This window comes from Schistocerca cancellata, chromosome 10 (assembly GCF_023864275.1).
Source record: "Schistocerca cancellata isolate TAMUIC-IGC-003103 chromosome 10, iqSchCanc2.1, whole genome shotgun sequence".
NCBI classification, from domain to species: domain Eukaryota; kingdom Metazoa; phylum Arthropoda; class Insecta; order Orthoptera; family Acrididae; genus Schistocerca; species Schistocerca cancellata.
Genome location: NC_064635.1, coordinates 73622646 through 73645733, shown reverse-complemented (window position 1 = coordinate 73645733; position 23088 = coordinate 73622646). Strand labels below are relative to the sequence as shown.

Below are 23088 nucleotides of genomic sequence, written 5' to 3'. Positions count from 1 at the left end.
ATACATCCAGCAAATAATTGAGGACGTAGGTTGCAAGTGCTACTCTGAGATGAAGAGGTCGGCACAAGAGAGTAAGTGACGGCGGGCTGCATCAAACCAGTCAGAAGATTGACGACTCAAAAGAAATTGTACGTTAAGCCGTGGACTCATGGGATTAATTCGTGGAAACTACTCCCACAAAACATGTTGTGTCACTGCGACGAAGAGGTGCTTCTGACTTCCACTAAATGTTAGTAATACTGAGGAAGATTTCTAAACGGGAAACCGTACGTGAAAACTTGAACTGCATGTAGAGAGCTGGTAAAGCGAATGCGTATAGAAGGATCTGTACGGAAAGGGATGAATAACTTCACGCAATAACTAGTTGCAAATGTCTGTTACGTCATATCAGAAGTAACTTATTAAGTGCGAGTTTAGATTACGGTGAACAAAGAGCGTTCCTTCTAGGGCAATCGGTTAGCTATTGATCGAAATCGATCAGTGATTTGGAATAAGAGCGGAGAATCGGACAGGTTTATACCACAAGTCTGAGCAGCCGGTCGTCAGCTGATGACGCGACCTTTGCTGTGCCCGTTATAAAATGCAGTTGGGTTAGGTACACGTGTCGTAGTTATCTTATCACCTCATATTACATGCCAGGCAGGTGAAAAGCGACGGCTCACACTGAAAGGTGGTCTAGTCATCCAGCTGATCGCTTACCAGGTAAGCAGCGAAGTCACATTACTCATTTTGTCCTAAGCAGCTGTCTGTGTTGTGCACGGGTGCCCTGCAGTAGCTCGTGAAATTGCACGTATCGATCACAAGAAAAAAATATAAGAATAGGAAGGGAGAGGGCTAATGTTATATTTAGGCCGTATAAAAATTCGAAAATATGTACTAAAACGTAAGGGGAAAACGAGGGGAAAAGTCGTTTTCAAAAATCTAGAAAAATTCTTGACTGATGTGCTTCAGTACTGTAACAAACATTAGGACGGATAAATATCGCTCACGCAAGGAATAAAAGGACGGTGCAATGGCGCAGCTGAATCGTTAGGGAATTCAATATCGTAAGATCCACAGTGTCATGAGTGTGCCGAGAATTCCAAATTTCAGGCCTTACCTCTCATCACGGACAACGCAATGGCCCACAGCCTTGACTCAGCTACCGAGAGCAGCGGCGTTTGTGTACAGTTGTCGGTGCTGACAGACAAGCAACACGGAAAATGCTATACATACTTTCACTAAGTAAATATTCAATGCTCTGAGTAACCGGAAGTCACCCGTTGGGATTTTTTGTGATCTCTCAAAGGCTTTTGATTGTGTAAATCATGGAATATTCTAGATAAGCTCAAGTACTGTGGTATGAATGGGACAGCACTCAAATGGTTTAAATCATACCTGACTGGAAAGTGCAGAAAGTTGAAATAAGCAGTTCACGCAATATGAAAATAACTGGTGATTTCTCGAACTGGGGAAAAATCAAGAATGGGGTGCTGCAAGGTTCGGTCTTGGGTCCTCTGCTGTTCTTAATATATATTAATGACTTGCCATTCTATATTCACGAAGATGCAAAGCTGGTACTTTTTGCCAATGATACAAGTATAGCTATCACACCCAACAGACAAGAATTAACTGGTGAAATTGTAAACTATGTTTTTCAGAAAATCATTAAGTGGTTCTCTGCAAATGGGCTCTCATTAAATTTTGACAAAACTCAATACATACAGTTCCACACAGTAACTAGAATGACACCATTAATAAATATAGACATCGATCAGAAATCGGTAGCTAAGGTAGAATATTCAAAATTTCTATGTGTATGCATTGATCAGGGTTTGAACTGGAAAAAACACACTGAAGATATGCTGAAACGTTTGAGTTCAGCTACTTATGCTATTAGGGTCATTGGAAATTTTGGCGATATACATCTCAGTAAATTTGTTCACCACGCCTATTTTCATTCTCTGCTTTCGTATGGCATCATATTCTGGGGTAACTCATCATTGAATAAAAGAGTGTTCATTGCCCAAAAGCGTGTAATGAGAATAATTGCTGGAGCTCATCCAAGATGATCCTGCAGACACTTATTTAAAAAGCTAAAGATCACTTATTAAATTTGTTGTTAATAATCCGAACGAATTCAAAAGTAATAGCAGTATACATGGCTACAACACTAGGAGAAAGGATGATCTTCACTACTCAAGGTTAAATCTAACTTTGGCTCAGAAGGATATAAATTATGCAGCCACAAAAGTCTTTGGTCACTTACCTAATAGCATCAAAAGTCTGACAGATAGCTATTTAGCATTTAAAAGGAAATTAAAAGAATTTCTTAATGGCAACTCGTTCTACTCATTAGATGAATTTTTGGATATAGTAAGTGGGTAATTTCCCCTACCCCCCACCCAAAAAATTAAAAATATTAAGTGTCATGTAATATTTTGTATAGTGTAATATCTTGTATACTTTCTTTTGAGCAGTGAATATGTTTTTGTCTAAATGTTGAGTTGCCCCAAAATATTATTCCGTAGGACATCAGAGAGTGATAGTATGCAAAGTATGTTAGCTGACTGCAAAACTTGCTGAACCTAGTCCCTTTAGAAGATCAAAAATATCAATTTTCCAATTGAGATTCTCACCTATATGTACACCCAAAAACTTAGTATGCTCTACCCTGTCTACTGACATCTGATGTGTTATATTTATTTGAGGAACTGTACTTTTTGCAGCAGAAAATTGGATGTACTGTGTTTTTTCAAAATTTAGAGCAAGCCCATTTGCAGAAAACCAGTTAATGACTTTTCCAAAAACCTTATTTTTATCATTTTCAACTGTAATTTCTTTTTCTGGATTAATAATGATGCTTTTATCATCAGCTAACAGTGTCAGTACAGCTTCCTGTTCCAGATAGGAAGGGAGGTTTTTGACATATATCAAGAACAGAAGGGGACCTGTGATTCAACCCTGTGGAACACCTAATGGGCCGGCCAGAGTGGCCGAGCGGTTCTAGGCGCTACAGTCTGGAACCGCGTGACCGCTACGGTCGCAGGTTCGAATCCTGCCTCGGGCATGGATGTGTGTGATGTCCCCGGTCAGTTAGGTTTAAGTAGTTCTAAGTTCTAGGGGACTGATGACCACAGTAGTTAAGTCCCATAGTGCTCAGAGCCAACACCTAATGTAATTGCACCCCAGTTAGATGAAGTGGCCAACTTATTTAAATCACTTGACCCATATAAGGAAACTTTTTTCTTCCTATTCTGTAGGTATTACTTACACCACTTATCTGATATTCCATTTATACCAGAGAATTGTAATTTCTGTAACACAATGTCATGGTTCACACAATCAAATGCTTTGGACAAGTCACAGAAAATTCTTATTGGAGACATTTTACTATTTAAAGACTCTATTACGTGGACAGTGAAATTGTATATTTCTGTCTCAGTGGAACAGCATTTTTGAAATCCGAACTGTGATTTACTAAGTATCCCATTACCGTTGAGATGGCTAACCACTCTTGAGTATATTACTTTCTCGAAGATTTTTGAAAATTCTGTAAGCAAGGATACTGGCCGATAATTATTGACATCTTTGTACAGTGTACTGTGAATGCTGCAGTGGAATTTTCTTCAGAACTTCAGTTTTCAGTTTTCATATGACACCGTCAGAGCGCAGTGTGCGTAATTCAGAGGTTTCATACTCTGCAAAGAGTCATTTTCGTCCGATACTGCTTTCGTCAACACTTGGAGTGAAGCTGTTGCCATCAGATCGTCGCCTTCTTCACTTATTCTTTTATTGTTTTTTAACTTTTCTTCAGAGTCTGCTCTTCAACAACGTCATTGCATGTTGTCACATCCTCAGTAGTCTCTTCCGAAGCGTCTGTACTTTCGACTTCCAGTAATATTCCATGTAGTAAACTTGTCTCCGACTGAAATTGATCATCAGTACTATGGATGAACAAGAAGCATTAAACAGTGGTCAAAATAAATGTTGCGTATTGCTTCATTCTCAATACTGGACACAGCAGAAAACAAAACTGAGATTTCTCAGTCAGGAACAGTCATAAGAAAACAAAGATAAGGAAGATAAAGACATTTTTAATTGATAGACATCAAAAAAGCTTACAAAAGATTCCACGCCAAACACTACAGTTTCTTCTCACTGTCATCTTGCATAACACATTGTTTATCAACCAGTTGGCCCTCTTGATAATTGGAGATACTTTTGAATGCGGTTAGGAATACTGCTTATCACACTGCTTAGACAAGCCTGTATATTCTCCCATTCCTCCACAGCGGCGTCTAAGATGCGCTACAAGGTCTCTTATGGGACAGGACGATTGCAAACCGCTCCTTTTTTGTATGGTCCACTCATTCTCAATGCAACTGAGATCTGGAGAATGTGGATGCATTCCATATGACCGATTCTATCTTCTACTAGGAAGATGTTTACAAGATTGAGGCGATGGAGGCGTGCATTGTCATTTTTGTCATCCACCAGAGTGAATTCCACCCGAATGTGTTCACCAAATGGAGTCACAATGCGGGCAAGGACGCGTCCCGGTATTTCTTGTATTGACACAAGGGATGTACTGCGACGATACATGTTTCTACCCAAAAACATGACTGAACCGCCTTGATAAGGATAGGGGACTACTATACAGTTAGGGTGCAAACATTGCTCTCGTTACCTCCACACACGAATATCAGAATTGTCGTTTAGAGGATGAGCCTTGAGAAGTATTCTAGCACGTAATGCCTGCTCACGGAGCCTATTTCCTGTCAGTTGTGTTCACATCTGCACTCCTGTAGCTGTCTGGAACTGCCGCTGTAGACGTGTAGCATTGTGCTGAGGGTTTGTGCTTGCTGTTATACGCATAAATCGGCCCTGCGTACCTGTCCTTTTCCTTCCGCAGCCACTTCTGTGACGATCTTCAGATGATCCTGTCGCCCGATTCTAGAGACATCACTTTGAGTCACAGCGACATTCGTTGCGGCGTCCACTGCGCAATACCTATTTATTTTTTCTCTCATTATGAATGTTTTCTTTTCGTCATTAGTAATAAGAAAATGGCACATCACCGCAGAAGACGCCAAATATAGACTTTTAAAATTATCTTTGTAACAAAAGAACAATGTCCGGAGAATATTCAATTTTTTTAACAACTTTTGTTTCAATCTCGCTTGAGAGTACTTGTCTTTTGGACCTCACACAAAAAGGACATGTAATTTTACTGGTGCGTCAACAATATGTGTAGTACATGATATGTGTAATAACATATGCAAATATATATGTTATATTAAGAGTTATCATAGACGCAAGAATATTAGAATATTTTTTATGCAAAAGTATGACTTTCACCTGCAATAATAGGTACAGGCAGTAATTTCTTCCATCCTGCAAGACATCTTAATATATATATATATATATGTGCTAATGATCAAGATTTAATGTATGGACTGTATGATCGGCAAACACAGAAAATTTAGAGGTAAAACAATATCAACGTAATTTAATAGTGACTTCTACTAAAAAATATATACAGGGTGATTCACGAAGATATGCAAATATTTTAATATGTTATTCCACAAGTTAAACTAAAGAAAAATGTTCACATAAACATAGGTCTGCAAATGTTTAGTAACGGAGTTACGACTAATAAAAGATATTGCCAGAAATTTAGCAACTTAGCTAATATGAAGCCATCGCAAAACTATACGAAGTAAAGCACGATTTCCACTTATTTTGTTGTTATTGGTCTGGTGAATCTAATAAAATATGTCCCAGACGTGTATCTGTAGTAGTTTACCACAATATCCAGAGAAGCAAAGATTATTACACAAGTAAATTTGTTTACTTTCCATTCAGAATGTAGAAACGTTTATGTCACTGTTGGCAACCGCTAGTAAGTTATTTCAGTTGTTTCCTAACCTTGAAACGAGTTAGTTTTCTGTATTGTTCAGTGAAAAAACATAACAACAACACTGTATTTAAGTGAAACCACATAGTAACTGTTCTAGTTTGTAGATTATTTATGAAATAGGGATGCCTTTCAAATTTACGACAGAAGAATACGCCGATATGGTGTTTATTTATGGTAAATATGATGGTAATGCTACGGCTGCAGTTAACGAATATCATATACGATATCCAACTCGGAGGATTCCGAATGCACGAACCATTAGTGGAGTATTTCGAATGTTACGGGAGACAGATTATCTACGTAGCGTTCATAATCAGTACGAGCGTTCGATATGTAAAGACGATGATGAGGATATTATGGATGCTGTTCAACGTAGCCCGGGTACCAGTACACGACGTATCTCTCAACGATTAGGCATTTCACAATCTAAGGTATGGCATACGCTGAAGTACACTAACCTGTATCCTTACCATAAACAAAAGTGCATGGAGTTGTGCAAATGGTTAAATACTAATCGGCAGCTACACAAATACAAGGTCCGGCAGAAAAACCTCCCCTTTAAGGAAAGCTAATAAAAACAAAACCAAATAAGGTAGAACAATTTTATTTATACTAAATAAAAGTACATATTATGCCATTTTAGAAAATACTCTTATGGTCTTACTTTTTAAATAAAACATCCCTTAAATGGCTTCCTGCACTGTCGACACACTGATTGAGTCTTTCCCTGAAGTTATTCATTACTTTTTGAGTCATTTCAGGTGGAATAGCTTCAACCTCTTGTGTAATTGCTTCTTTCAGGGCTCGTAAAGATTGTGGACGTTGTTCATAAACTTTTGCTTTTAAATAGCCCCAAAGAAAGAAATCACAGGGCGTTAAGTCCGGCGATCGTGGGGGCCAGCCAATGTCTCCACGCAACGAGATCACATGTCCAGGAAACATTTCCTTCACCAATGCCAGTGACTGCCGCGCTGTGTGGGCTGTAGCACCATCTTGCTGGAACCACACGTTCTCTATTTCACCAAAAAGCTCCCTTAGCTGCGGTTGGAGAAAGTCGCGGAGCATGGCACAATAGCGTTCACTGTTGACGGTTAAATTCCTGTCATTTTCTTCGAAAAAGTAAGGACCGATCACTCCGGAATTGTAAACAGCACACCATACTGTTACTTTAGGGCTATGAAGTGGTCGTTGATGAAGTTCTTGGGGATTGTGTTCACACCAGTACCTGCAATTTTGGCTGTTCACTGTTCCGCCAAGGTGAAAGTGTGCTTCATCAGAAAAAACCACAATATCGTTGGGACGAATGTTCCGAAGAAGGTCTTGGCACAAACTTACACGGACACCACAGTCTCGTTCACTCAGTTCCTGCGTAGTTACAAGTTTGTAAGGATGCATTTTAAGATCTCGATGCAAGATTCTTCTCACATTTCGATCAGATATCCGTAATGCTGCCGCATGCTTTTTAGCGGATCGTCGAGGAGATTGTTGAACTGAAGCTCTAACTGCATCAACATTTCCGGGGCCTGTTGCAGTCCGTGGTCGTCCAGGTGGTTTCCTTTTTAATGCGGAACCTGTCTCACGAAAGTTAGCAACCCAAGAATAAATTGTTTTCTTATCGGGAACAGGGTCCCGTCGTCCGAGCGCAAAGCGAACGCGAAAAGCACGTTGAGTATTAATAGGCGATTCGCCATTTTGAATAAAATCTTCCACTACGAAGGCACGATGTTCACCAGACCACGCCATGGCGTACACTGAAAACGGCACGTAGGCAGCTACGTAACGACGCGCCCCCCACCACTCTGCTCCTTCTACTGTCCGCTGCACGTTACTTTGTAATCGGGGAGTTTTTTATGCCGGACCCTGTACATTTTATTTACTGATGAGGCACAGTTTACTGGAGATGGTATAAACAATTTACATAACGGGCGTGTATGGCCTGAAGTAAACCCACATGCTCACAGTGCAACGCAATTACCAGCAGCAATTTAGCATAAATGTGTGGTATGGTATAATCAACACACACTTTATTGGATCATTCATTTTCCCAGGACGTATAACTGGAGAGACCTACTTACAATTCTTTCAAGAAGATATGCCGCGCTTGCTCGAAGATGTTCCACTTGCTACGCGATTGCAAATGTATTTTCAACATGACGGTACACCTCCACATTTCACCAACGCCGTTCGTACACATTTAAATTAACATTTTCCCCTGAAATGGATTGCTTGTGGTGCTACAAGTCTGTGGCCATCCAGATCGCCCAATTTAACACCAATGGATTTTTGTGTATGGGGATGGATGAAAGACGAAGTTTATGTGGACAAAGTAATTACACGCGAAGCATTAATTGCTCGTATTATGAATGCAATAGACGAAATTAAGAACAACCCTGTGAAACTGAAACGAGCAACAAAATCTGTTCATACATATGCAGCTAAATGCATTGAACTCGGTGGAGACATTTTTGAACATTTATTGTGACTGTTTTGTGAAACTGTATGTACACTGTACAAATTCCTTAACACTGAGCTTTGTTTTTTTCCGATTTAACATGAATTCACGTTTGCTATGGTATTAATAAAAGCAGATTATCTAACACTTTCATACAGTTTCAGTTCATGTTACTACCATCATTTTTCCAAAATTAAATTCTCCACAACTTCTGTTGATAACTTTATGCAATTGTCTGGAATTAAAAAAAAAAAAACAAATTGGGCCAAGTAATTCATAAATTAAAAATTTTACGAAATGACGTCTTTGCTTCTGTGGATGTTCTGGAAAACTACTGCAGATACACGCCTGGGACATGTTTTAGTAGATTCTCCAGATCAATAACAACAAAATAAATGGAAATGTGCTTTACTTTAACATCGTATAGTTTTGCGGTGGCTTCATATTAGCTAAGTTGCTAAATTTCAGGCAAAATCTTTTATTACCCGTAACTCTATAACTAACATTTGCGGACCTACGTGTATATGGCCTTTTTTCTCTAGTTTTACTTGTAGAATAACATATTAAAATATTTGCATATCTTCGTGAATCATTCCGTACATGTGTAATAATCGGAGAACTGTATAGGTGCCGGCCTATGTGGCCGAGCGGTTCTAGGCGCTTCAGTCTGGAACCGCGCGACTGCTACGGTCGCGGGTTCGAATCCTGCCTCGGGCATGGATGTGTGTGGTGTCCTTAGGTTAGTTGTGTTTAAGTAGTTCTAAGTTCTAGGGGACTGGTGACCTCAGATGTTGAGTCCCATAGTGCTCGGAGACATTTGAACAAACTGTATAGGTTGACTCTTCCACAGAAGATTACATCAACCAGCCACTTTTTACAATGCTATTTATTTAAACAGAGCTGTTACCGGCTTCGAACCGACAGGTTCATCTACAGACGGCTAGTTCACGTTTTACTAATGTAAACTACTAATGTACGAATGTAAAACGTGAACTAGCCGTCTGAAGATGAACCTGTCGATTTGAAACCGGTAAGGGAGCCGTTTAAATAAGTAAATAGCACTGTAAAAAGGATTTTATTCCTACTCTTGATCTGAGCAGTATTAAAATGATGACGAGCGTTACCTTCAGGCAGAATGATAGGCAGATGCCAGATGCTGGTTACTCACCTAAGGCTTGCCAAAATAACAACGTGCGATTCAAATGGCTCAAATGTCTTCAAGCACTATCGGACTTAACATCCGAGGTCAGTCCCCTAGAACTTATAACTACTTAAACCTAACTAACCTAAGAACATCACACACATCCATGCCCGAGGCAGGATCCGAACCTGCGACTGTAGCAGCAGCGCAGTTCCAGACTGAATCGCCCAGAACCGCTCTGCCACAGCCGCCGGCTGATGTATGATTCGCGAATAAAATAGTTTTTATTGGAAAAAATTAACAATTGATCTATTGCACAACACAACAGGAATGCGGAAGCTAGCCATGAGTGCCTTGTGAATGGGAGTTCACGTCGTTCAGAAAACAGTCATGAAAGTAGATCGGCCTTTGTCAGTAATACATTTCAACAAAATAAATATATCTAATTACCATACTCTTTCAGGATACTCATACTTTCGAAATAATACCGACCATTTTTTCCATTTATGTAGCCTGTTGTATAATTAGTTTATTGATACTGATAATGTGTATGCAACTATTGAAATGCTTTTTTTCGTCACGGCGAGCCAATTAAAACACTGTTATTTGTGAGCGCTTTTCGACTGTTTCTAGCTTGCAGTGGAAATGTGATGTCCACATGTACATAGTATGATGTCTCTTATTACATCCATATCCAAGAAACAATAGTGAAACTTGTATTGGTACTTGAATTACGTAACCATTACGGCACCTCACCTCAACCTCTCGATACCAGCAATATTCTACTGTGTTTCTGTAAAATAGTTAACATATTTCTGTGACAACATTCGGTCGGATTTGATTTCATTAATGTAGAGGGACTTCGATACATCGATATGTATATACAGCATTGATATTGTTCTTATGTGTATTCTTTCTTTTGTCATTAGGATCACTGATGTACTTGTAACTCTGATGTTTGGGCGCGTAAGTGGTTATTAGAGAGTAGGGCTTTGGTAGTCATGTTAAAAAGACGCAAATTGTAGTCAGTTTATGAAATGTGAACTTTAACAGTGAGGAAGATATTTTCAAGTATGTTTTGTATTGTGAGGTGATGTTTTTGAGCGAGTTACGTGAAATTGCAACAAAAGTAATAAAAAAGAAGTGTAACTTAAATTCGGAGTGCTGATTATTTTTTTACATCTACATTGTCCTAACTTGTAAAAGTTAAGTCTTCAAATGGTTCAAATGGCTCTGAGCACTATGGGACTTAACTGCTGAGGTCAACAGTCGTTTAATCTTCAAGAATGGTTTATGAAACACATCTATAAAACTTTTGAATATCGCAGGATAACACCTAGGCCTCTTTACATCCGAGCTTGGAATCATCACTACCTAGATTTTCGACGAATGAGCCATGAGTTCACAACGAGACCAGCGTGGGAATCACGAAAAGATGAGTGCCTAGTTTATCCATTATTTCAAGAAATGACTTTATTAACTGTGCTCTAATGACACCTGCCACATAATATAATTTTGTTGTTGCCCGAAAATGCAATATTTAGCAGCGTGAGCAACACTACAATCATAATTAATTTTTGACCCTTGTTGTGGTAGTATTGTTAGAAACTTACGCACTTCATATGTTGGAAGCTTTTTATGAGAAGCACAAAGGGATCATATATCATATCTCTGGAAATTACGCCTTTTCGACTTTTTGCAAAAGATCGTAGAGATACGTCAGCATACAAGGCAGCAAGGAGATAACCTTGTTTTACTTTCATGCCTTGCTTATAGATGGCGTGATTTTATAATATTCCTTACTTCCTTATTCACGACCCTCACGATGAATCGTCTCTCTCTTCTTACGATCTGAAAACATTGTAGAAGCAGAAGATATACAGGGTGTTACAAAAAGGTACGGCCAAACTTTCAGGAAACATTCCGCACACAAAGAAAGAAAGTAGGTTATGTGGACATGTGTCCGAAAACGCTTACTTTCCATGTTAGATCTCATTTTATTACTTCTCTTCAAATCACATTAATCATGGAATGGAAAAACAGCAACAGAACGTACCAGCGTGACTTCAAACACTTTGTTCAAAATGTCCTCCGTTAGCGTGGATACATGCATCCACCCTCCGTCGCATGGAATCCCTGATGCGCTGATGCAGCCCTAGAGGATGGCGTATTGTATCACAGCCTTCCACAATACGAGCACGAAGAGTCTCTACATTTGGTACCGGGGTTGCGTAGACAAGAGCTTTCAAATGCCCCCATAAATGAAAGTCAAGAGGGTTGAGGTCAGGAGAGCGTGGAGGCCATGGAATTGGTCCGCCTCTACCAATCCATCGGTCATCGAATCTGTTGCTGAGAAGCGCACATGTTCTAGCAGCACAGGTAGAGTATACCGTATGAAATCATGATAACGTGCTCCATTGAGCGTAGGTGGAAGAATATTGGGCCCAATCAAGACATCACCAACAATGCCTGCCCAAACGCTCACAGAAAATCTGTGTTGATAACGTGATTGCACAATTGCGTGCGGATTCTCGTCAGCCCACACATGTTGATTGTGAAAATTTACAGTTTTATCACGTTGGAATGAAGCCTCATCCGTAAAGAGAACATTTGCGCTGAAATGAGGATTGCCACATTGTTGCATGAACCATTCGCAGAAGTGTACCTGTAGAGGCCAATCAGCTGCTGATAGTGCCTGAACACGCTGTACATTGTACGGAAACAACTGGTTCTCCCGTAGCACTCTCCATAGCCTCTTTTTGGCTTCAATTAATAAGAATAAGGGTATTTTATTTACCAACCTTCCAGGTCGAAACTGACTGCAATATTTCGCTTCTTATTCTATTTAAGGTTGATTGATTATATCAATACTTTTTGAATGCAACCCAAATGTTATAGTTTAACTACAACCCTTTATTCTGCTCATTGTAAGGCTCCTTGGTCAACGTTACCTCGTACAGCAGCAACTTCTCTGACGCTGACATTAGGGTTATCGTCAACTGCATGAAGAATTGCCTCGTCCATTGCAGGTGTCCTCGTCGTTCTAGGTCTTCCCCAGTCGCGAGTCATAGGCTGGAATGTTCCGTGCTCCCTAAGACGCCGATCAATTGCTTCGAACGTCTTCCTGTCGGGACACCTTCGTTCTGGAAATCTGTCTCGATACAAACGTACCGCGCCACAACTATTACCCCGTGCTAATCCATACATCAAATGGGCATCTGCCAACTCCGCATTTGTAAACATTGCACTGACTGCAAAACCACGTTCGTGATGAACACTAACCTGTTGATGCTACGTACTGATGTGTTTGATGCTAGTACTGTAGAGCAATGAGTCGCATGTCAACACAAGCACTGAAGTCAACATTACCTTCCTTCAATTGGACCAACTGGCGGTGGTTCGAGAAAGTACAGTACATACTGACGAAACTAAAATCAGCTCTAACATGGAAATTAAGCGTTTCCGGACACATGTCCAAATAACATCTTTTCTATATTTGTGTGTGAGGAATGTTTCCTGAAAGTTTGGCCGTACCTTTCTGTAACACCATATATAATGGCACACCAGTTATTGAACAGCACATTGTTCTTGACAAAAGAATAAACAAACAAAAAAACTGTACAGATGTATGTAACTGGAAACTATTATGTACTAACGAAAGAGATGGCGCGCTTAAGGCTGGCCGCAAGATGAGGCGCAGGTCCGTGAGGTGACGCAGGGTGACTCGCGGTGAATTTTTGCGAAGCACACAACAGAATGGTCCTGCGCACGTTAGAGCGCAGCGTGAGGTGACGCAGTTCCTGCGCTTGGTGAGCCTGCAGATCACAGTCTCCTGTACGCAGTTTACTGCGAGGCTCACGGTGGTTCTGGCTGTTGGTAGTTCGAAATGCTAATTCCAATCGGCCTTGTAGCGTTGCATCCCTGTCTATCAATTTCATTCTTGATGAGACCATGCACTTCTTGGAATTGATCACGGTTTAATCTAAAATAGTTCGTGAGTTTTTCATCATCAAATTTCTTAGTTAAAGCGAATTCCCCATGACTTAGCCTTCTTTTCCTGTACGCACTTTTTTCTGCTTTTTCTTTCATCAGTGCGATGAAACACGCAGTTCCGAACTGAAACTCAGAATCGGAATCCGATTCTGAACTTATATCTATTAACATAGCAGAAGGAGTCGCCATCTCTGCCAGAGCCAAAGTTCCTCAGCAAACTGCGTACTGAAACTGCGATCCAACTTGCGATGATTTTCGCCGTGACTCACGCTGCCGTGAGGAATTTGGCGTGAGACCCCCTGCGTCACCTCACGGGCCTGCGTCTCATCTTGCGGCCCACCTTTATGGCGAAAATCTAAACGCTATTCAGTTATAATAAAATTCAACATAAAGTAAGGCCGTATTCCACTGACAACATGCGCCGAGGCGAAGTGAGCAGCGGAAGGACTGCCTTCCCGCTCGCCGCCTCACCCTTCCGGCAGAACTCGCGCGACGCGAGAAACTGTGCCACGACCACAACGCCTCGCGACCTGGCGCAGGAACAGGTGTGACCCCCGAAGCGTCGCGTCCCACTTTGCGCGCGCCCGCATCTCGTGGTCGTGCGGTAGCGTTCTCGCTTCCCACGCCCGGGTTCCCGGGTTCGATTCCCGGCGGGGTCAGGGATTTTCTCTGCCTCGTGATGGCTGGGTGTTGTGTGCTGTCCTTAGGTTCGTTAGGTTTAAGTAGTTCTAAGTTCTAGGGGACTGATGACCATAGATGTTAAGTCCCATAGTGCTCAGAGCCACCACTTTGCGCGGTCCCATTTGAACCTGTGAAGCTATAAAAATGCGTGCAGCGCTGTGCCCCGCCACACGCGCTATACGCGTCTCAATTTGCGCCTAGCTTCAGGCCCCAGCCACTTGCGAGTTTTTACCGAGAAGCCCTCTCGAGAGCAACTCGCCAAGCTTCACTCTCAACTGAACACGAATCTTAATCCAGTAGTCAACGCATGGTTTGTAGCTCGCCGTCGGGGGATTTGTATTGTATATCTTATTCCATCTGTAGATGGTATGCGAAGAACAAAGACTTGAGGTTCGTCGCAATATCAATACGAATTTCCCTATACTTAAAGCTGTGGTGGTTGTGGTGGTGGTGGTTAGTGTTTAACGTCCCGTCGACAACGAGGTCATTAGAGACGGAGCGCAAGCTCGGGTTAGGGAAGGATTGGGAAGGAAATCGGCCGTGCCCTTTCAAAGGAACCATCCCGGCATTTGCCTGAAACGATTTAGGGAAATCACGGAAAACCTAAATCAGGATGGCTGGAGACGGGATTGAACCGTCGTCCTCCCGAATGCGAGTCCAGTGTGCTAACCACTGCGCCACCTCGCTCGGTTTAAAGCTGTGAGCTATTACACGAGAGACATCTACATTTATACTACGCAAGCCACCAAACGGTGTGTGGCAGAGGGCACTTATCGTGCCACTCTACCTCCCTTTCCTCTTCCAGTCACGTATGGTTCGCGGGAAGAACGACTGTCGGAAAGCCTCCGAGCGCGCTTGAATCTCTCTAATTTTAGATTCGTGATCACCTCGGGGTGTATAAAGTAGGGGGAAGCAATATATTCGATACCTCATCCAGAAATGCACCCTCTCTAAACCTCGACAGAGCGCCACTCTTGCAGAGTCTACGTTGAGTTTGCTAGCCGGCCGCGGTGGTTTCGCGGTTCTAGGCACGCAATCCGGAACTGCGCAACTGCTACGGTCGCAGGTTCAAATCCTGCCTTGGGCATGGATGTGTGTGATGTCCTTAGGTTAGTTAGGTTTAAGTAGTTCTAAGTTCTAGGGGACTGATGAACACAGCTGGTAAGTCCCATAGTGCTCAGAGCCATTTTTTTGAGTTTGCTAAACATCTCCGTAACGCTATCACGGTTACCAAATATCCCTGTGACAAAACGCGCCGCTGTTCTTTGGATCTTCTCTATCTCCTCCGTCAACCCGTCCTGGCACGGATCCCACACTGATGAGCAATACTCAAGTATAGGTTGAACGAGTGTTTTGTAAGCCACCTCTCTTGTTGATGGACTACATTTTCTAAGGACTCTCCCAACGAATCTCAACCTGGTACCCGCATTACCAACAATTAATTTTATATGATCATTCCACTTCAAATCGTTCCGCACACATACTCCCAGATATTTTACAGAAGTAACTGGTACCAGTGTTTGTTCCGCTATGATATAATCATACAATAAAGGATCCTTCTTTCTATGTATTCGCAATACATTACATTTATCCATGTTAAGGGTCAGTTGCCACTCCCTGCACCAAGTGCCTATCCGCTGCAGATCTTCCTGCATTTCGCTACAATTTTCTAATGCTGCAACTTCTCTGTATACTACAGCATCATCCGCGAAAAGCCACATGGAACTTGCGACACTATCTACTAGGTCATTTATATATATTGTGAAAAGCAATGGCCCCATAACACTCCCTTGCGGCACGCCAGAGGTTACTTTAACGTCTGTAGACGTCTCTCCATTGAGAACAACATGCTGTGTTCTGTTTGCTAAAAACGCTTCAATCCAGCCACACGGCTGGTCTGATATTCCGTAGGCTCTCACTTTGTTTATCAGGCGACAGTGCGGAACTGTATCGAACGCCTTCTGGAAGTCAAGGAAAATGGCATCTACCAGGCCGCCTGTATCTAATATTTTCTGGGTGACAGTGATATATTTCTTGATTCGTTTTATAAAGGCAGACATGGGGAATTTTGAAACTTCCTGTTAGATTAAAACTGCTTGCCGGACTAAGACTCGAACTCGAGACCTTTGCCTTTCACGGGCAAGCGCTCTACCAACTGAGCCACCCAAGCACGACTCACGCCCCGTCCTCACAGCTTTGATTCCGCCAGTACCTCGTCTCCTACCTTCCAAACTTCACAGAAGCTCTCCTGCGAACCTTGCAGAACTAGGATATTGCAGAGACATGGCTTAGCCGCAGCCTGGGGGATGTTTCTAGAATGAATGGGGAATTTTGTGACAAAGGCTCATGTGAAGCATAACGTCCCTCTCTTGTAGTTCCTGCCTTTGTAGTTTGTTTTACATTTATGACAAGGTCTCACTCTGACGAAGAGTGAGACATTTTTCTTATCACCTCTGTCTGTTATGTAAATAGGCTTGGTATGTGTCACACACCGAGCGAATTGGCGCAGCAGTTAGACACTGGACTCGCATTCGGGAGGACGACGGTTGAATCCCGCGTCCCGTCATCCTGATTTAGGTTTTCCGTGTGTTGTGTACATAGTTCCGCGTAGTCAGCGCATACACAACTTTCCCACTAGAGCGCGCCCCGCTAAGCACAACAGCGCAGGCGCAGCGCTCGTCCATCTCCGCACTATGAGATGGCGCTGCCTTAGAGACGGACCAAATTCTGCTTCCACCGATCCGCATATTAATATGTAACGCAGTCAATGAGATTGCTGCTAATGTAGAACATTTTCTCCTCTCGGATCACACTCGCACAGTGATACCTGAACGTGCGAGGTATTATAACGAGTGTACAGACCTCCGATTAGTCAGTCTGTACCAGTCTGCACCAGTCTGTACCAGTCTGCATTAGTCTGTACCAGTCCATAGTCAAGTTTCAGTCTGCGCCTAATAAGATTACCATATTCCTGTACATAGCCATGAAGATAAATCTATAGACACTTTGTCAAGTATCAGAGATATGTGAGAATAAGATTAACGTATCAAGACCAAAGGAACTTCAGATTGTCAATTGTAAATAGCATCCAGAATCAAGTTACGTAATGTTTATGCTTCTTATTATTTTAATAAATGTGTGTGAAAATTAATCAAGTTCTGTTTAAAGTTGGTCATCGTCAATCTGCTACTCTAAGCGTGCAAGTGGCATTTCTATCGTCTGACCTAACGGCAGAAGATAAACACGCCACAATAAGACCACGAGACATATTGCTGACACTCGCCTACTTCGTTAGAGCGACATGTCAAATAATCTAATGGTGTGTGTACCGAAGGTCTTACAATATGCACACCACACCGTGATTTCCCTAAATCGTTCCAGGCAAATGCTGGGATGGTTCCTGTGAAAGGGCACGGCCGACTTCCGTCCCCGTCCCTCCCTAATCCGATGAGACCGATGACCTCGCTGTCTAGTCTCGTTCCCCAAACAATCCAATATGTGTCACACACTATTGAGCAACGGAACTGATAAAAATGAGGCTTTTTGCGATGTGTCAGTAGTACAGGTGGCTAACAAAAACGGCCACACATCTACAAAAAGAAGAAAAATTAGTAACTTCATTTACCGTATGTATTCTTCATAACTGAGATATGCATAACTCTTTATAGCTGTAGATTCGTGATGCTCAGTAATACACAATGACAGTAATATTCTTGATAGAAGCAAATAGTCTTGTATGGTGCTACACTTACAAGGAACCCCTTGAGTGCGAGGTCGGAAAAGGTCAATGATGTTTACGGCATTCGATGCCCGAAATATTGTCTACCATGCAGCAACAATATTTGTGGTGTCACCGCCAGACACCACACTTGCTAGGTAGTAGCCTTTAAATCGGCCGCGGTCCGTTAGTATACGTCGGACCCGCGTGTCGCCACTATCAGTGATTGCAGACCGAGCGCCGCCACACGGCAGGTCTAGAGACTTCCTAGCACTCGCCCCAGTTGTACAGCCGACTTTGCTAGCTATGGTTCACTGACAAATTACGCTCTCACTTGCCGAGACGATAGTTAGCATAGCCTTCAGCTACGTCATTTGCTACGACCTAGCAAGGCGCCATTATCAGTTACTATTGATGCTGTAAAACATGTACCGTCAAGAGCGATGTTCACCAATTATGGATTAAAGTATTCCAGCAGCTACGTACGTTTTGCTAGTCTCATTTACTTGCCCTGTTCCCGACCTCACGCCAGCCTGCGTGAGATTAAACGCGTGCCTTTCGGCTTCCTCCTAGTGGATTGGCTGTCTTGCCAGTCCACAACAATATTGGCTATTAATGGTAACAGAGGCATAACTGGAGGTATCCAATAGTGAGCACAGCACGAGGCTACGAAGCGTAGTTGAACTGCTTAGTCGACGAGTAACACACAACAGGGCTACAGTACTAGTGGTGTTGATACAAAGCAGAGCAATGGCGATGGTAAACAAAGCAAATATTGCATTATATACACAACTAAAGTTCCAGAAGTTGACATTTCGTCCGAAAGGAAAGCAAGGAATTTCGCAAAGTGAGGAAGAAGTAGCAGATGAAATATTAGCGTTTCCGCAAGCTGAGTCAGAGGAATGTGTGGCGACGTAACCGCTAGACTGTGCGGACAATGTACATGAGGAGTACAATGACGACAGTACGTGCTTAACGAGTGAATGAGATATTGAAACAGGGGTCGAGCCGTGTAGTTCATCATTCTTGTCGGACAGGGAGCCATAAATCACGTCTCTAGTGAAATGTAGTAAAGGACAACTGTCCAAGGAGCAGGTACTGAACATAATTATGTACATACAAGAGCAACCGCAACGTAGTAAAAAAAGAAAGAATAATGAGCAGATTTCGAATAAGTCCGCAGCAATACGATCGTGTAGTGCATCAGAAAAACTGTAGTTTTTAAAGGGAGAAACAGGCACACTTGTTACGAAAAGTACACTACTGGCCATTAAAATTGCTACTCCACGAAGATGACGTGCTACAGACGCGAAATTTAACCGACAGGAAGAAGATGCTGTGATATGCAAATGATTAGCTTTTCAGAGCATTGGCACAAGGTTGGCGCCGGTGGCGACACCTACAAAGTGCTGACATGAGGAACGTGTCCAACCGATTTCTCATACACAAACAGCAGTTAACCGGCGTTGGCTGGTGAAACGTTGTTGTGATGCCTCGTGTAAGGTGGAGAAATGTGTACCATCACGTTTCCGACTTCCATAAAGGTCTGATTATAGCCTATAGCAATTGCGGTTTATCGTATCGTGACATTACTGCTCGCGTTGGTCGAGATCCAATGACTGTTAGCAGAATATGGAATCGGTGGATTCGGGAGGGTAGTACGGAAAGCCGTGCTGCATCCCAACGCCCTCGTATCACTAGCAGTCGAGATGACAGGCATCTTATCCGCATGGCTGTAACGGATCGAGCAGCCACCTCTCGATCCCTCAGTCAACAGATGGGGACGTTTGCAAGACGACAACCATCTGCACGAACAGTTTGATGACGTTGGCAGCAGCATGGACTATCAGCTCGGAGACCATGGCTGCGGTTACCCTTGACGCTGCATCACAGACAGGAGCGCCTGCGATGGTGTACTCAACGACGAACCTGGGTGCACGAATGGCAAAACGTCATTTTTTCGGATCAATCCAGGTTCTGTTTAGAGCATCATGATGGTCGCATCCGTGTTTGGCGATATAACGGTGAACGCAGTTTGGGAGCGTGTATTCGTCATCGCCATACTGGCGTATCACCTGGCGTGATGGTATGGGGTGCCATTGGTTACACGTCTCGGTCACCTCTTGTTCGCATTGACGGCACTTTGAACAGTGGATGTTACATTTCAGATGTGTTACGACCCGTAGCTCTACCCTTCATTCGATCCCTGCGAAACCCGACATTTCTGCAGGATAATGCACAACCGCATGTTGCAGGTACTGTACGGGCCTTTCTGGATGTTCGACTGCTGCCCTGGCCAGCACATTCTCCAGATCTCTCACCAACTGAAAACGTCTGGTCAATGGTGGCCGAGCAACTGGCTCGTCACAATACGTCAGTTACTACTCTTGATGACTGTGGTTGAAGCTGCATGGGCAGCTGTACCTGTACACGCCATCCAAGCTCTGTTTGACTCAATGTCCAGGCGTATCAAGGCCGTTATTACGGTCAGGGATGGTTGTTCTGGGTACTGATTTCTCAGGATCTATGCAACCAAATTGCGTGAAAATGTAATCACATGTCAAATCTAGTATAATATATTTGTCCATTGAATACACGTTTATGATCTGCATTTCTCCTTGGTGTAGCAATTTTAATGGCCAGTAGTGTAGTTTTGCGCGTTTCAAGAAGGTTCGATACAATTTACAGGACGTGCATGACAGTGACCTGCTATGTGACACTCTTGAAATTGTGCGCAACATAGATTACAATGATTTCAAGGGATGCAGTGGATAGTTACGCAACTTTAAACACTGCTACATAAAGACGTAAGATAACGAAATTGCAAATAAAGCGTCAACTTGACGGTGCACAGCAAACTGCGAAAAATCAGCCCTTAAATTTGTAGATGGCATAAACAACTCCAAGCACTCGGAGTTTGAAGAGGTAACGCATATGAAAGAAACCGCGGAAATTAGAAGTGCCAATAGAGTTGTAGTGAAATCAGCCAACATCAATGCCTTAACGCATTCGTATGCAATTATGCGGACTGTTAATCTGGATCGTAAATTGGCTGGAAAGTTATTGTGCTGCGAGAAGTTGGAGGTGTTGTATCCCCTACGATTCTTTCTCGTGTGCGTGATATTGAAAGGGCAGTAGGGAATAATAACGTCACAGCAACCAAGAGTGGGAAAATGGGCGTAAGGGAGAGCAATATGATTCTGTATGCCTTCTATAAGAGTGGATGCCTAGCTGAACATCCTGTCTGAAACACCTGGGCCAGCAGGCCAGAGCGGATTAGGTTGTGGAAAGGGGCCAAAAAATGGTTACTGTCAGTTGCACTCAACTTAAAAACTTTATTCACCAACACACAGTATTACAACAAGGATGCAAAACACTCAAAACTTTAATCCACTTCCTTTGGTTAGCTTTAGATCGGCTGAAGGCCACACTCAAAATCCAAGACGCAAGGCCTAAGTAAGAAATTGACATTCTTCTGGAGGTGTCACCCAAAATATTTTCTAAATCTTCAATCTAAACAGGCTGAAGGCCTTAGCACTTTAATTTTAATGGGACTCGGCTGGAGGTCGCATAAGCAGTAAGAAGTGTTTCAATCCGACGGCAGAAGACCTAATCTTAAAACAATTGGAACAAATTCGGCTGAGGGCCCGATACCAAAACATCACAACCGTATGCCTTAAGGGCAAGACAAGAACATTAATTTAAGAGATATTAAAACTCGGCTGAAGGCAACACATCAACGCAATATTTAATGGCTAAAGACCTTAAAGGATTTGATGTAAAATTCGGCTCAAGGTCGCCATAAGAAAAACAATATCATGCCTTAAGGGCAAGACAAAGACATTAATTTAAGAGACATTAAAACTCGGCTGAAGGCCACACATCAACCAAATGACTAAAATCCAAACACGGAAATTACTACATAGCACACAAGGAACGGCGCTCAGAAGTTCCCAAGAGTCGGCCTGGGATTGTAATTCTAACGCCCGTTTAGGTGAGACAGGCAGTCTGACCAACAATCTCTTAATCGGAAGGCAACCCAACCGACAGACAGCCAATCGAACAATCAACCAAATCAGTTCCGCTGGACGCATCCAGCAAAACGACCACAAGGTTTCAATACAACGACACACAGAAACAAACGAAGACGTGTAAACAGTTGAGGCTCAATAGTAAGTTAAGCTAAGACTCAACTTTCACGTCCAAGATCGGTGAGCGACGAACTTCGTAGCACTCAGAGGCGGCACCTCACACTCCAACCGCGCGTGCATGCCGCCAGCTGCTCCAACCCAACTTCACGCCAACCGACCCACTCAACTGTTGGTCCGTCCGCGACTGGTGCTCCATCGCGACTGCGTTGCTGGTGCGTATCCAACTCACTGACTTCCTTCGAACGGACGACGTCCAAGAGACACTGGCTCGGACCCAACCATGCAGGCGGAACACAACCGACATCTCTGCACAGGAAGAAACAGACCCAAATACACGTCGTCGATGTTTCGACCAACCGAACGACCAACCAACGGTCATTCCCGCTGGTACTGGCTGTGTGGACCTCGCTGGGGCTCCATCCCCGACTACATTGCTGGTGCGTCCCAACTGCACTGCTGGTACGACTCAGACTGAGCTGCCAGACACACAACGACCCAGAAATTTTTTCGCTCCAGAGATGGTACGACAGTGCACTTATCGATACGCGCTGCTGCTGCCACTCACAGGCAAGTAAGGCAGGAAGTTAGTGACATCAGTAAATGGAATAAGAAAACGAAGCGACAGTACCGTAACAGAAGATGACAAACAATAAATGGCATGAACACAAGCCGTGTACGGGTCACTGTGCTTTTTGTAAATCCCAATTTTATAACTTACCATTTTTCATTTGATGTTCACGTTGCAAGTTAATGGTTCGTTCTGGACATTTCTTGAATGTCGACGATGTCCATTTTGTGGAGTGTAATACTGTAAGTAGGCTGTTTAGGTTTTTATGTTGGTAACGCCACGTAGCGCTCTATATGAAAATCACTGACTGTGCTGTGTGCAGTCTGTGGCTGGTTTGCATTGTTGGAATTTGCTATTGTAGTGTTTGGCAGTTGGCTGTTAACAGCGCGTAGCGTTGCGCAGTTGGAGGTGAGCCGCCAGCAGTGGTGGATGTTGGGAGAGAAACGGCGGAGTTTTGAGAGAGGATGATCTGGACGTGTGTC

General features: G+C 42.9%; 1 protein-coding gene across 1 annotated transcript in view; it reads left to right on the top strand.

Moving 5' to 3' along the window:
• Positions 1 to 684: 684 nt before the first annotated feature.
• The window catches only part of LOC126106131 (UDP-glucosyltransferase 2-like), a 77210-nt gene continuing 54806 nt past the window's right edge, over positions 685 to 23088 (top strand). The window contains exon 1 of the mRNA XM_049912375.1: positions 685 to 702. The gene's annotated coding sequence lies outside the window, so the exon portion shown is untranslated. The remainder of the gene's footprint in view (positions 703 to 23088) is intronic.